This window comes from Gadus chalcogrammus, chromosome 23, assembly GCF_026213295.1.
Source record: "Gadus chalcogrammus isolate NIFS_2021 chromosome 23, NIFS_Gcha_1.0, whole genome shotgun sequence".
NCBI classification, from domain to species: domain Eukaryota; kingdom Metazoa; phylum Chordata; class Actinopteri; order Gadiformes; family Gadidae; genus Gadus; species Gadus chalcogrammus.
Window position 1 is genome coordinate 367,260 of NC_079434.1, and position 12,966 is coordinate 380,225.

At 40.4% G+C, this 12,966-nt stretch overlaps 1 pseudogene; it reads right to left on the reverse strand.

Moving 5' to 3' along the window:
* The window catches only part of LOC130376779 (sodium channel protein type 4 subunit alpha-like), a 257,529-nt pseudogene that overhangs the window by 31,210 nt on the left and 213,353 nt on the right, over positions 1 to 12,966 (reverse strand).

A 12,966-nucleotide genomic window follows, 5' to 3' on the forward strand; every position in this document is an offset into this window, starting at 1 on the left:
GAGATTTATTAGATAGGCCTACCCATAGGCGTCGATTACGCCGGGGACGCCTCCCCACCAGTTTTCTTAAAGACTAATTTTGTCCCCACCAGAAAAAAAAAAAAAAAATATATATATCGTTTTTTAAAAATGAATGTTTATAGCGCGAGACAGATGCGAACCAATCCACAAAAAAACGATCTGCATATGGCACACAGGCCAGCCGTCAACAATTTGCAACAATTATAACATTTGGATAAGTAGTTCTACAATGGGGGAGGGGTGGGTGGTACGGTGGGCGGCTCCTTCTCTATGTAATCTGAACCTGACTGCTTGCTGCGCACTTCCATGGACAATCTGCTGCGGTTGCAGCCTCATGCATTTGAGGAAAGGAGGTCCGGAGGAGGTAACGTAACGTATCTATATTTATTCATGATGATGACAATCTGTACAAACTCCTTTGTCGTAGTTTGACCGAGGGCAGCGAACGATTTATCTTGATAGTTTCTAAGTTCTATTATTGACGTTGAAGCTATAGCCAACATTAGCTTCACTAAGTTCTGATTGACTTAGTTCCTCTCCCTGATCAAATGTAAACAAAGACAGAAGATTGATAACTTAATTGATTTAGCTCTGTCTTATTTATTTATTTTAAAATGCAGTGTTTTCTCCTTTTAGGAACTTGTTTCTGCCAACTCACCTCTTCATTGCCATCTACCAGTTCCTGCCTTTCATTAAGCTCTGATGTTCCTTATAAATAAATAAAAATGTGTTAACTCAATTGATTATGCCCTCTATTTTATGAGATGTATGTGGTGTGCAAACAAAAGTCTTGTAACCTTTATTGTAATGATTTGACCACTATAACGGTATGTTGGTTGTGGTATATGTTATCAATATTGTAATTGGTTTTTGACAAAATATTGGTTTGGAGTGTGCGGTTGCCTGGTACCATGGTTGTTACTTGGTACAAATAATATGGATGATTTACGACCATCTAGTGGGGAGTCTGAAAACTGCTAACGAAACGTCATTGAAGTGAAAATAAAATAAATCATTCGTACTGTTGTAAATTCAAAATGAATTTAAATAGGAAAGCTAAACGTTGAAGCACATAGGGCAAAACACTCCAGTAGCACTAGGCATGCTAGCTAACAGTGTGTCGCGCTGGTAGAGGCTAGCTAGCTAAAAAAACCTCAAGAATTACAATATATTTCTAGAATAAATATTGATTTAGCTGAGCTCATAAGACACTAGCACACTTACTGTGCATGTCAGCTTCAATTGCTTGGCTTTAAAAAAAGCTCTGATGTCCTGTCCACTCCTTTTTGACATTTTGCTGTATAATTAACTAGGTAGGATCAGAGAATGTCGGGCTCTGGTTGTATCACTATCTCGTCTTTTTTCAGTTGTGACTAGATGTCCCCTCTGCGGCACCGTAGTTGTGGATTATTTTCGTATGAGGTGCCAGCCTGACTTGGACAATGAATGAGATATTAATACCAATACTCTATGGCTGGTATGCAATGATGAGGCATCAGACAGTCAATTAATTTTAGCCTGAATACATAGGTAAAAAGCACCAGACCGCTAGTACCATGGATGGACAGTGTCAGAGCGAAAACCTGTTGAACTAAATGGATGTGGTTAGGCAGCAGGCACGCAGGCTACACCGCGGGATACATCTGCAGACCACTGGCACGTTAATAAAGGTAAGATGCAATATTTATTGCTTAAGATTTGCTGGTACTTTGGCGAGATCTTTTGTGTTTTTGCCCTCATGTGGTCAGCTGTTTTAACTTGAAATAGTACTACTAGCCATAGCCTCCAAGTAGCCTAACTTAAATTATCCAGTGTTAGCGTTCTTACGGTGTTGGGTATAGACTAGTGGAGATTACGATAGTGGAGTCGGTGGAGTAAGTCTCTTGTTGACTCAAAGTGACTTTTGGTCATTCGCTTTGCTTGAATTATGGAATGATTGTGTGTGTGTGGGGGGGGGGGGGGGAGTGCATGGGTTTTGGTCAGAATGCCATGTAGATTGGATGGATGTGTGTTGTGAATTGAGAACAGCCAGCTCATGATGTGATATAAAGCGTTCAGCTATAATTATTTTTAGCTTTTTCGATCTTGACATTTGTAGTGCTGTGTGTATACGTTTGCCCTTTCTGAACTTAAACACGTAGGTAATAAGCCCCTCTTTGTTTATTTTGGTATAGCTCATGTCATGTCACGTCAACATTGAGTGCATCATGGAGCAGAACATTGTGGGTCATAATGTCCAATGCTTTTTGAAAACGCTTTCTTCATAAAACGTGTCAGACATAATTTTTTTGTAAAAATCTTATTGATTAGTAAGCTACACAGGTATCCCGTCTTCAGAACCTTTCATGACCTGCGCTAAAGAAAAATAAGGTGCATCCCCAGCACTTCTAAAAATGCATTCCAGATTGCGTCTCTGTCCCCACCACATTTCAAACCAAACTGACGCCAATGGGCCTACCTAATAAACCGTTGGAACACACAAGACCGGAAACATAGCCGGTAAACAAACCCCGAGAAGCCCAATCCCTATGAGAGCTCCCCGCTGCGGCCATCCGGAGGCGCACAGAGCTTTTGGCCGTGATATTATATATACAAATATTATATTACATACTATTATATTATATATAGAGTTCCGGGAGCAAACGGCAACATTCACTTTCTCCTCCATGCTGCAATTCACCCCGGACTGAACTGCACTGAGTTTGACGGTTGAACGCTGATAAGCTGTTACGTTACACGTGACTCAGTGGCCACGCTGTTGAACGCTGATTGGCCGTCATCATGCGAAACGTGAACGCGCTTGCCTGTGCACGGCGAAAGTGTGGCGCGACAAATCAAAACTTGTCGCCGGCTTTCCTCGCGAAAATTCGCCGATACGCGTCTATACGTTCACTTTGTATGGGATCCTGTCGCCCCATCGTGCTTGGTGTGAACGCACAGTAGACAGCCATTTATTATTATTTATTATTAGTTGGAACACACAAGACCGGTAACCATGGTAACCATAGCAACGCCGGTAAACAAACCCCTCGAAGAGAGCTTCCAGCCCTATGGCCATCCGGAGGCTCACACATCTTTTGGCCGTGATATTATCTATACAATTATATTATATTAATTCGCCCGATTCTCGTCTCTACGTTGACGCGTGAACGCACAGGTAAAACGAAAAAAACTTGGTTTTGGCGATCCCGAGATCGCGTTGTCTGAAATCGTGATTTCGATCAGAAAACAATAAATCGTTCAGCCCTACACAACTCTAGATGAAAGTAGCGAGGCTTGGTGAAATAAGCCCTGCATTGCCTTTAGCTTGGTTGATGGAATGCCCTTATGGACCCGAAGTGAACTGACAACTGTCCTGCATACGGCAACAATCCCTTTCTCCTCCATCTAGCGTTTCAATCTTCAGTCAAAGCAAAGATTCCTTGGCCGAGATATCCCCCACTATGAGTCTTTGTTGTGGAAGTACCAGAGAGTTGGAGAACCCGATGCGGTCTTTAAGATTCATAATATCAGAGAATATCCCCTTCAGTTCGGTCGCGGCGCAATGAATGAATAAAGATTGTATACACGTCAGAAGACAAAAACTTATTTTGACAGATGTGCCCGAAGTTACTACTTTACAACCTCGTTGATGACCAACGTTTAGGATAACATGTACTTTTAATTCAGCCTTGGGTGAAATCGAAGCGTAGTTGGTACTGAATGCATGTTAAAGGCACCCAGTGCAACTTTATGTAAACATTCAATGAAAAATAAACATTCAATTTCTAGTTTTTTACACGTAGTAAGTTTCAATAACTCCATACCATTACATATCGACATTCAAGGAGCAAAGAAGACGTCGTTGTGTGGTGAGAACTGATAGAAAATCGTAAACAACAACAATCGCCGGTGGTGAGAAGCCATTTTTCCATTGACTGGAAGCCTGCTTTATTTATTGTAGGTTACAAAAAATAAAGAAAATGGCGGCATTGTTGTTGTTATCGATCAGTTCTCACCACAACGACGTCTCATCTTTGCTGCTTGAATGTCGGTATGTAATGGTATGGAGTTATTGAAACTTACTATGTGTAAAAAAGACTAGAAATTGAATGTTTATTTTTAAGCCTCGAAAGTTGCACTGGGTGCCTTTAAGGATGATAGGGGGTTTCACTTTATAGGGGGTAATGGCATGATACCGTCTTCCTCCATCTGCTGCGTCACCTTTTTAAATAAATCGCCGTTTCTCGTTTTCCGAGGGCGACAACCATGAACAAGAAATAACAAGAAATAATTTAATATTTATATTTATAAAGAAATAAGAATTTATGTCTATGGCGACGCACGTCTACTGTCTCCTTCTACTTCCGGCCCACATAAATTTGGTTCTGTGTATGTGTACATGCAAGGTGGTGTGCAGGTCTGTGTGTAGGTGTCTAGAGGCCCTATTTCAACAGTCGCCAAACGCAAGTAGCTTTGTGGGCGGTTTTATGGCGATGTTGCTAGTTTACCAGCAGATAAATGACTCTTGCGCCCGACGCAAATCTAAAAAGGGTTGCCCTGAAGTAACCTAATTACCTGTAGGTATGGTTTGGGCGTAACGTGCAATAAACCAATGAGAGTGCCATCTCCCGTCCCTTTTAAGAGCCATGAGCGCATTTGAATCTGACGAGTTCATAATTTGACAGCGCATTTGCAGTCTCCGATGAGACAGATGCATGACCAGATGAATTTTAAACTTCAAATGGCTCAGTTTATGGCCAAATAATTGTTCTAATTCACACATGGAATAGCGTTTTCTTTCACAACTTCAGAAATACTGAGTCCTCAAATAAATGTTGGCAAAGAAAATGTAACACACTATGATATGCGATAACTTAGGTTCTATTTAATGATACACGCAAAACATTAAAAAACATTGTTTCTTACCAGTATTGTATGCATTATCGTTATCGAATTGTGTTCCTAATATCCATGCGTTAATATACATTGCCATGGACTGTATTATGCGTTTTGTGTTTAGTTTGCATGTGGATGCCCACACACGCGCCCACATTCATAATTTATCTTACACGTACACACACGCCACCCGCATTCATTCAGTCTTTTTAACACTCACTCGCGGTGAAACAATGTTTTCCCACGATCAAATACTCACAGTGGCGACTGGTCATTAGGGGCAAGTGGGGCTCGGCCCCACCTACTCTCATAAGAAAAAAAATAATTATAAAAAGAAAAAATATATAAAATAATTATATAATTCATTTAAAAAAAAATCTCCCCAAAAAGTACTGTAAAATAATAAGTTTGGCGCTTTTACTTCATTTTTTGTTGACCCTAGCTTGCTTCTTCAGACTCATTCCGTCTGGAGGGGCAAGAGGGGCTCGCCCCACCAGCCAAATGTACTGTGTATTGGACTTGAAAAATGTAAGTGTGTTTCTCTGTTGAAGTGGACGGAGATTATTTTACTTCTGGTGGGGCTAGCCCCACCAGGACCGCCATGGACTTATATGGTTTGTTCCACTAGAGCAGGGGTTTTCAAAGTGTGAGAGAGTGAGCCCCCCCTCAGAGAAAAAAATTCAGCTGAGCCCCCCCCCCCAATTTTATTTTCTAAATACCTGTGTTTTGAAAGCTATTTTAATTATTTTACACATTTCAAACATCTCCGATCATAATTTTAAAACATTTGGAACATATTTTTGAAACGTTTAAAAAAAAAAAATTAACATATTTTTTAAACATATTTCTGAAACATTACAACAATTTTTTGCGTTTTTAAACACACAATTTAACAACTTTATCTAAGCATGTTTTAGCATAACCTTTTTTAAATACATTTGAACATCTTAATCTGTTTAAACTGCCAGTTTATAGATTCATTCCCCGACTCTGAATTTTCTGAGTCGAATCAGATCTGCCTTTTCAGTCCAGAGATTCGACTATTCGGCGGGGTTTGTTTACCGGCGTTGCTATGGTGACCTAAATTATTATCAGCAACTGAAAACGACGCCGGTTTGAAACTAAAACTGTGATTCTGAAAAAAGTATAAATGCTATCAAAATTCCGTTTAGATAGTATTGAAGATACAAGTGTGTAGATTTGTTTAATGGTTTGAACGATGGTAAACGGTTGAAAAAGGAATGAGTTAAGATGTCTAGAAGTAGGTGTATCAGAATGGGCTGACGTCTTCAATGAAAACAGCTGAAAACGAAGCAGTATGAAACTAAAACTGCGATTCTGAAGACATTTTAAATGATATCGAAATTCTGTTTAGATATATTGAAGATACAAGTGTGTAGATTTGTTAAATGGTTTGCACGAAGATAAACGGTTGAAAATTGATTTAGTTATGTTACTTCTACAGTTGAAGTACGACTGATGATTTGAATCATCGTCTTTCAGGGTTTTTTTCGGATAATTTTTTTCTCACGTCGCGCCCCCCCTGAAGAACTCTGGCGCCTCCCAGGGGGGCGCGCCCCACAGTTTGAAAACCACTGCACTAGAGCATAATTTCATTTTACACCGTTCATTGGCTGTAGTGTGTTTGCGTGATGAGTCATGACTCGAGTGACCTCCCACCTCACCTCACGTGCCGCGCACAAGAAGTCTGGTAGCGAAGAGGAGAAGGATAACTTTGCTAACAAACATGCCGGAGGCACACAAACGAAAACGAGTCGACAACATGAATGAGGTAGATCATCTATTGGATCGGCGAACTCCCTGCAAAAGCATGCTCCCAAAAAAAATAGTTCCTCAGTAAATCATTGCACCAAGTTTATTTTTAATAATGTGATTGTCACATTAACTATCTGTAGTCGTTTTAGTTTCTGTAGGCTTTCCGACTATTTTTGGTCTGTTGATATCAAATTGATGGTGGCGATACTAGTTGAGTTTAACGTGTCATGCAATGTGTGACAGGCGAGCTCAATGAACGCGTCCCTCCGTATGTTTCTCGCATTACCCTGCAGGCTGCAATAAGAATTGCAATCCGCGCTATAAGACGCCCATATGGTCGTAAAGTAGTCTGCCCGATGGTCATATTCTAGGACTGTTGTTGTTTAAAATCGAATTACTCCGCCTGTATCTTTTGGCATTGAAGCCTATTTATTTATTTATTTCAGGTATTAAAATTGTATACCTGATTTCACACCTGATTTAAACAGCTGTTATTGAGAAATACCTGATTTGAAAAGTGTTGTTATTGAGAGATTTGCACAAATCGTCGGGCCAAGTTCCAAATCGAAGGTCTGCTTGATTGATGACTTGTATTTCTACTTTTCATGTATTTGCAATGCACTCGCTAAGCCTGTTGTTAAATTGTTGTTAGGTTATTAAAATAAATATGGAAGAAATAACTTCCCTATCATGTCGAATTTGTCCTTTGAATTTTTTGACTTTGCAGAGTTGGAGTTTCCATTGAACATAGGCTATTCTAATTAGCCCGACATCATACGACGAGTGTTGCGGATGGCACTTCAAAAGCGTGCAGTAACATTAGGCTATTAGTTTAGTTTTAATTCTTACTCACTATTAGTTTAGTTAACATGTTTAATGTAGCTCAAAATATACATGTTAAAAATATATATAAATTGTGGGTGTGGTCATACGCCAGTAATTTCTGCCCAACCGAAATAAAGGGGCACCGGTCGCTACTGTATTGGAGCATAGATTTGAAACCCTTTGTCTGGAGGAAAAATTAAGAGGTAAAACGCCTTATGTCTTGTGCTCTTCAGTCGTTTTTCCAGTCTTATATGTGCCCACTCCTGGCCTGCACCTTGTCGTGGTGGCGAGTGGGCTTTAAACCAAGACAGGCCATTCTGAATCTTTTCTTTCACAGCTATTATCTTTGATTTCTCCTCCAGGACACTGCCTAGGCCTGTGGGAGGTGTACTCCATGGTAAAATGATATTGGGTTCTTATAGTAGCTCTTACAGCTGTTTGCAGTAGTATCATTTTATTCTGAGGTTTACGGAAGCTTAGTTTAAAGTTTAAAAACTTTTAAAAACTATACTTTCATTATTGCAATGTTTTGATGTCAGCAATAACAGATTAAAAGCTGCACTAATGTACATTATTAATTAAATATATACATCTGATACATGGAGAACAGTCACTTAGTTCAAAAACAAAAAGCCCAGCATACTGAATAGTGTTAAAGTATATTTTATTTGTAATGGTTGTGATGGCCCCAGTACCTGCCTGCAGTCCTGGCAGGTCCTTGTGGGTGGAGCTGAGGGCTGAATAGAGAATGGGAAACACCAAGCCAGGGCTACAAACAGCATGTTGGGACACTGACACGTAAGTAAGACCAATGAAGGAAGCTCAATCTCTACTTTGAAATGCTTTTTCTTTTTTATGAAAATTACCATTTTTATTTGTAATGTATTAGGGCTGTAACTTTTTCCAAAGATCAATTTCAAACAAAATTAAAATCCCCTGTAATTTGTTTGGATGGATGTCTGTATGCCTGAAAAGCCAGTAGCAACACTAATCAAAGTGAAGAGGTCTACCATTTTTGTTGAAAGATTTCGGCAGTTTAGACGCTGTTTAGCGTATTACTGCCCTTCACAGGTCAGATGTTGAACTAGATTTTTGCATACAGTCCTGTGTTGTACAGGATAGCCGGGAGCAGGCGGAGTCAACGTCTACAAAGATCGCCACGACTGTGAAAATAAACGGGTGACGTCACAAACACTGGTTCGTCATTTAAAGGTTGGGTATGTAATTCTCTTTTTTGGCCATTTTTGCAAAATTACTTGAAATCCTTATCATAACCCGCTTACAGCCACTGAGTTAGCAGTACTGACATGAAAATTAAACAAGTCAATCATCTGTGGAACGGGCAGGGCTCGAAAAACTCCAGCCAAAGATTTCCAGAACCACCGAGTGGCATTGGACAGTAAGTACGTCAATCAAACGGTCGTACTGCACTCCCCCTCCCCCGCTCGTGACCCCTTCGTGCACGTACTCAGAGCAAGCTTCTGTTTGTTGTTATCCTGCGGTAGCTACTGGAGCTAGCTAACTAGCTAATCCACATTTGGACCTAGCACTAGAAGACAACCCAAAACTCCAACCTAGCTAGCCTGGCTCGCTCTCGCGCATCTGTGTTCGCGCTCGTGCATGACTGCGCGTCCATGTACTTGGAATGGGTGGAGTCAGAGTCAACTATGACATCAATGCGATTGCTTGACAGCAATAGTTTAAACAGATGGACACGCGCACGCGCATTCATTAATTATTTTACACATACACACACGCACGCACGCCCGCATTCATTCATTCTTTTTAACACTCACTCGCGGTAAAACAATGTTTTCTCACGATCAAATACTCATCAATCCTAAAAGTTAGGGGCATGTACATGATATCTGTGTCGAGAAAATATGTGTTTTCTGTAAGGTGTTTGCAGATGCATTGATTTAAAAGTACAACTTATTACCGCTGTATCGGCTGTTCTTTCCCAAATAATTTACCAAGGTGTGGCTAGGTAGAGAGAGAAACAAAGTGTATGCGTGAGGTGCACAAGCAACATTATGCATGCGCCCTTAAAATAGCATCTGTACAACGTGCCACTGACTTTAAACCAGGTATTTCCTGGTTTGTGGCGCAAGTGGTTTCTGAAACTTCAAAATAGCACCAGGGAACGTTTGCGCCAGAACACGCCTCCTCCTTTTGCCGAACCGCCTCTTGGGGGTGCAAGATCATTCCCTAATTTACTGACGCATGGCGCAGGTGGGAAAAGCACGCTCTGCGCCAGTTGCAAACTAGCAACGACACATGCGCCAGTGATTAAGTAAATTGCGCTGGATGCAAGATAGGGCCCTTACTCTCTTTCGAATAAGTCAAAAACCACCTCAAATTTTGCATAAACGCAGGGGAATGGAAACGCAGCCACTGAGTTTAAACCAGGTATTTCCTGGTTTCTGGCGGAATGGTTTTCTGAAACTGAAAGTAGCACTAGGGAACGTTTGCACCAAAACACGCCTCCTCCTTTCGCTGAACCGCCCCTTAGGACGCAAGATCATTCCCTAACTTAGCGACGCGTGTGTAGGGAAAAGAACGCTCTGCGCCAGTTGCAAACTAGCAACGACACATGCGTCGGTGTAGAATGTCAATTGCGCTGGATGCAAGATAGGGCGCTAGGTATGCGCGTGTGTGTGTGTGTGTGTGTGTGTGTGTGTGTGTGTGTGTGTGTGTGCCTACATGCATGTTTCTGCATGTAGCAGAAACATGCATGCTTGTGCAATGCTTTGCCTGTGATCTTTACAAATTCTAACCTCACGCACATCCTAATATTGACATGTAGTAGCAATGCACATATCCATGGGTAAGTTCTAGTTTTTATTATTTTACACGTCACTGTAAACAAGTGTTTAGTGTTTTGAAAATCACTGTGTGTATTGTTTTGCAAAACGTGTGAGGCTGATATTGGGCTTATACTAGTGCACATTTGGACAAGATTTTGCGTTTTGAGTGTAATTGTTTGACAATTGTGTGATACTTTAGATTTTAGTGTTCATGCAATCGTAAAAAACTACAACGCAGGAGGCTATGGGATGACACATGTCTTAAACTGACTTCCTGTTCCTCTTGGGAACCACAAGCATTGGCGTTCTTAGGTTTAATTTGCTCTTGCAAAACACAAACATTTATCTAACATAGGCATCTTAGCACAACAACCAAGATGGCTGCCAATGATGTGGAGCGGTTTAATCTGCAACAGTGTAAACTAACTGGAGCTAAAGGAAGAACCGACTACTGCACTTCAACCTATTGTTGATCAAGTGTGTGTTAACTTACTTCTGAAAGGATTGGTAAAATATCGTCTTATCTTATCTTATACTATCTAAATTCTTTTTTTCTCAATCTTTTTAAAACATTTTCTGAAACTGTAGCTACATTTCTCAAAAGTCTAAACAAAAAACTGAAAAGAGTTAACCATTTAGTCAAAACTCCACAAATCTCTTTCAAAACGAAACACTGCACTCAAAACCATGTTCTCTCCTCAAAACCAATTATTTCCACCAAAACTATAATCACATCTATCATATGAATATCTCTTACAGAGCATCACTGGTGTGTAGCACTGGTGTGATCAATTTAAAACACTTCCATCAAAATACTGGTTGCAGATGTTTTGGCTTCATGAGGCCATGTTACATATTCAAATGTATACAATTATTTAGAAATAGCTTCCTTTTTTAAAGTTGAATAGGTTGCAATTGTTGGGTGCACACAGAATAAAGATTGTTTCCATATTGTAATACAATACTGTGAATATATCATTTAAATATTGCATTGACACAAACATATCACAATACGATACAATGCATATTTGTCTGTCCAATGAACTCCAATGGGCTAAACTCACAATCCCAGCATCCCAGAGTCATTGTGTACACCTTTAGTTGATACTGCAACATTGTTGGAGTCTGAGAATACACTTATGTTACCTATTTTGGCATAAGTCATAGTACAGTAAATGCACTGATGAAGTAAAATGAGAAACACTAGATTAAGAAAATGTTTAGACTGTCTTTCGGGGGATGTAATGATGAAATCAGTGCACAAGTACAAAAAGGTAACAAAGCAAATAGTTATTTGTTAACGTAATACAGTAAAATTTTCAGCTGAACTGACTGCAGATAAAGCTTTCGTAGGCCAACAAAAATAAAAACAAGAATATAAATGTGGTGCGGCCTTTAACTCCGATCCTGATCAGCCCAGAGGACCACATCAACAACACAGTAGAGCTCACCTGAGGCCTCTTTTATGCTTTCACACATGATTTAAGTGTTTTGTCAGTTGAGTTTGAACAGCTGAGAATTGAGTGAGACTAATTGGTAATTGAGTCTGGCATTTTGAAGGCCATTGTTTTACAGGTAAACCGTAAAAAGTAAGTAAGTGTGCTAAATTATGAGATTTGTGCTTTGAGTTTTGTAGTCTTGTAGTTCACACACAAGCTTCAAGTTTTCAGAATGTGTGCATAGTTCCTTTTTTTTTGGGTAAACAATAGGAAAAACTAAACCAATTAAATGTTCTTTTACTACAGCCATCAGAACAAAAAGTTATTTGTCTGGTTATCATGAGTGATTGAAATATACTGCACTCCTCTCCGCTTCGTTAGTGATACTTATCTTTCGCTTCTGCTGGTTGAAGTTGTCGATGATGACGCCGATGAAGAGGTTGAGGGTGAAGAAGGAGCCGAAGATAATGAAGATGACAAAATAGAGGTACATGTAGAGGTTGACCTCCTTGATGGGCTGCTCCTCTACCTGGGACCCACGCACACGCACGTTTGCGGTAAGGTAAGGTAAGTATGTGTTTTTCTTACATTGTGAATCTTTGTTGCGTGTCAACTCACCGAGCGCGAATCCACAGCTGCATACATGATATCCATCCAGCCTTTGAACGTAGCCTTGAATACACAAACCACAGAACCAGTGTCATCAAACCAACCTCATCATGGACCTTCATCTTCATAGATCCACAGCCATGGATGAAACCGACTAAGGCCCCGATAAGACATAATCAATCGAGATTATCAATGGAGGCTATCAATGGAGGCTATCAATAAAGGTTAACAATGGAGGTTATCAATGTAGCTTATCAATGGAGGCTATAAATGGAGGCTATCAATGGTGGTTATTATGGAGGCTATCAATAGGAACCAAGTGCTTTGCTCGCTGCTTTCCAATGGATGAATACCTTGTACGCTCGAGTTGAAAGAGTTTCAACGGTAGCAGAAATGTCCTTGTAGGTTTGAAGGTAGACATGGTTTCTTGGCCACGCTACAAAGGCTCAGCGCGCTGCTCTGATGTTATAGGTTTCAACAAGATAAGGCGGTGTAGTTTTTTCCGAGTCATTGGCATATAAGTAGTTCTGCAGTTCTTTCGGTAAGCTAGCGTGGTCACCGATATGTTCTGTCGCTCTCTGACCCACAAACTCCCTGTGTTGCCCATGTCC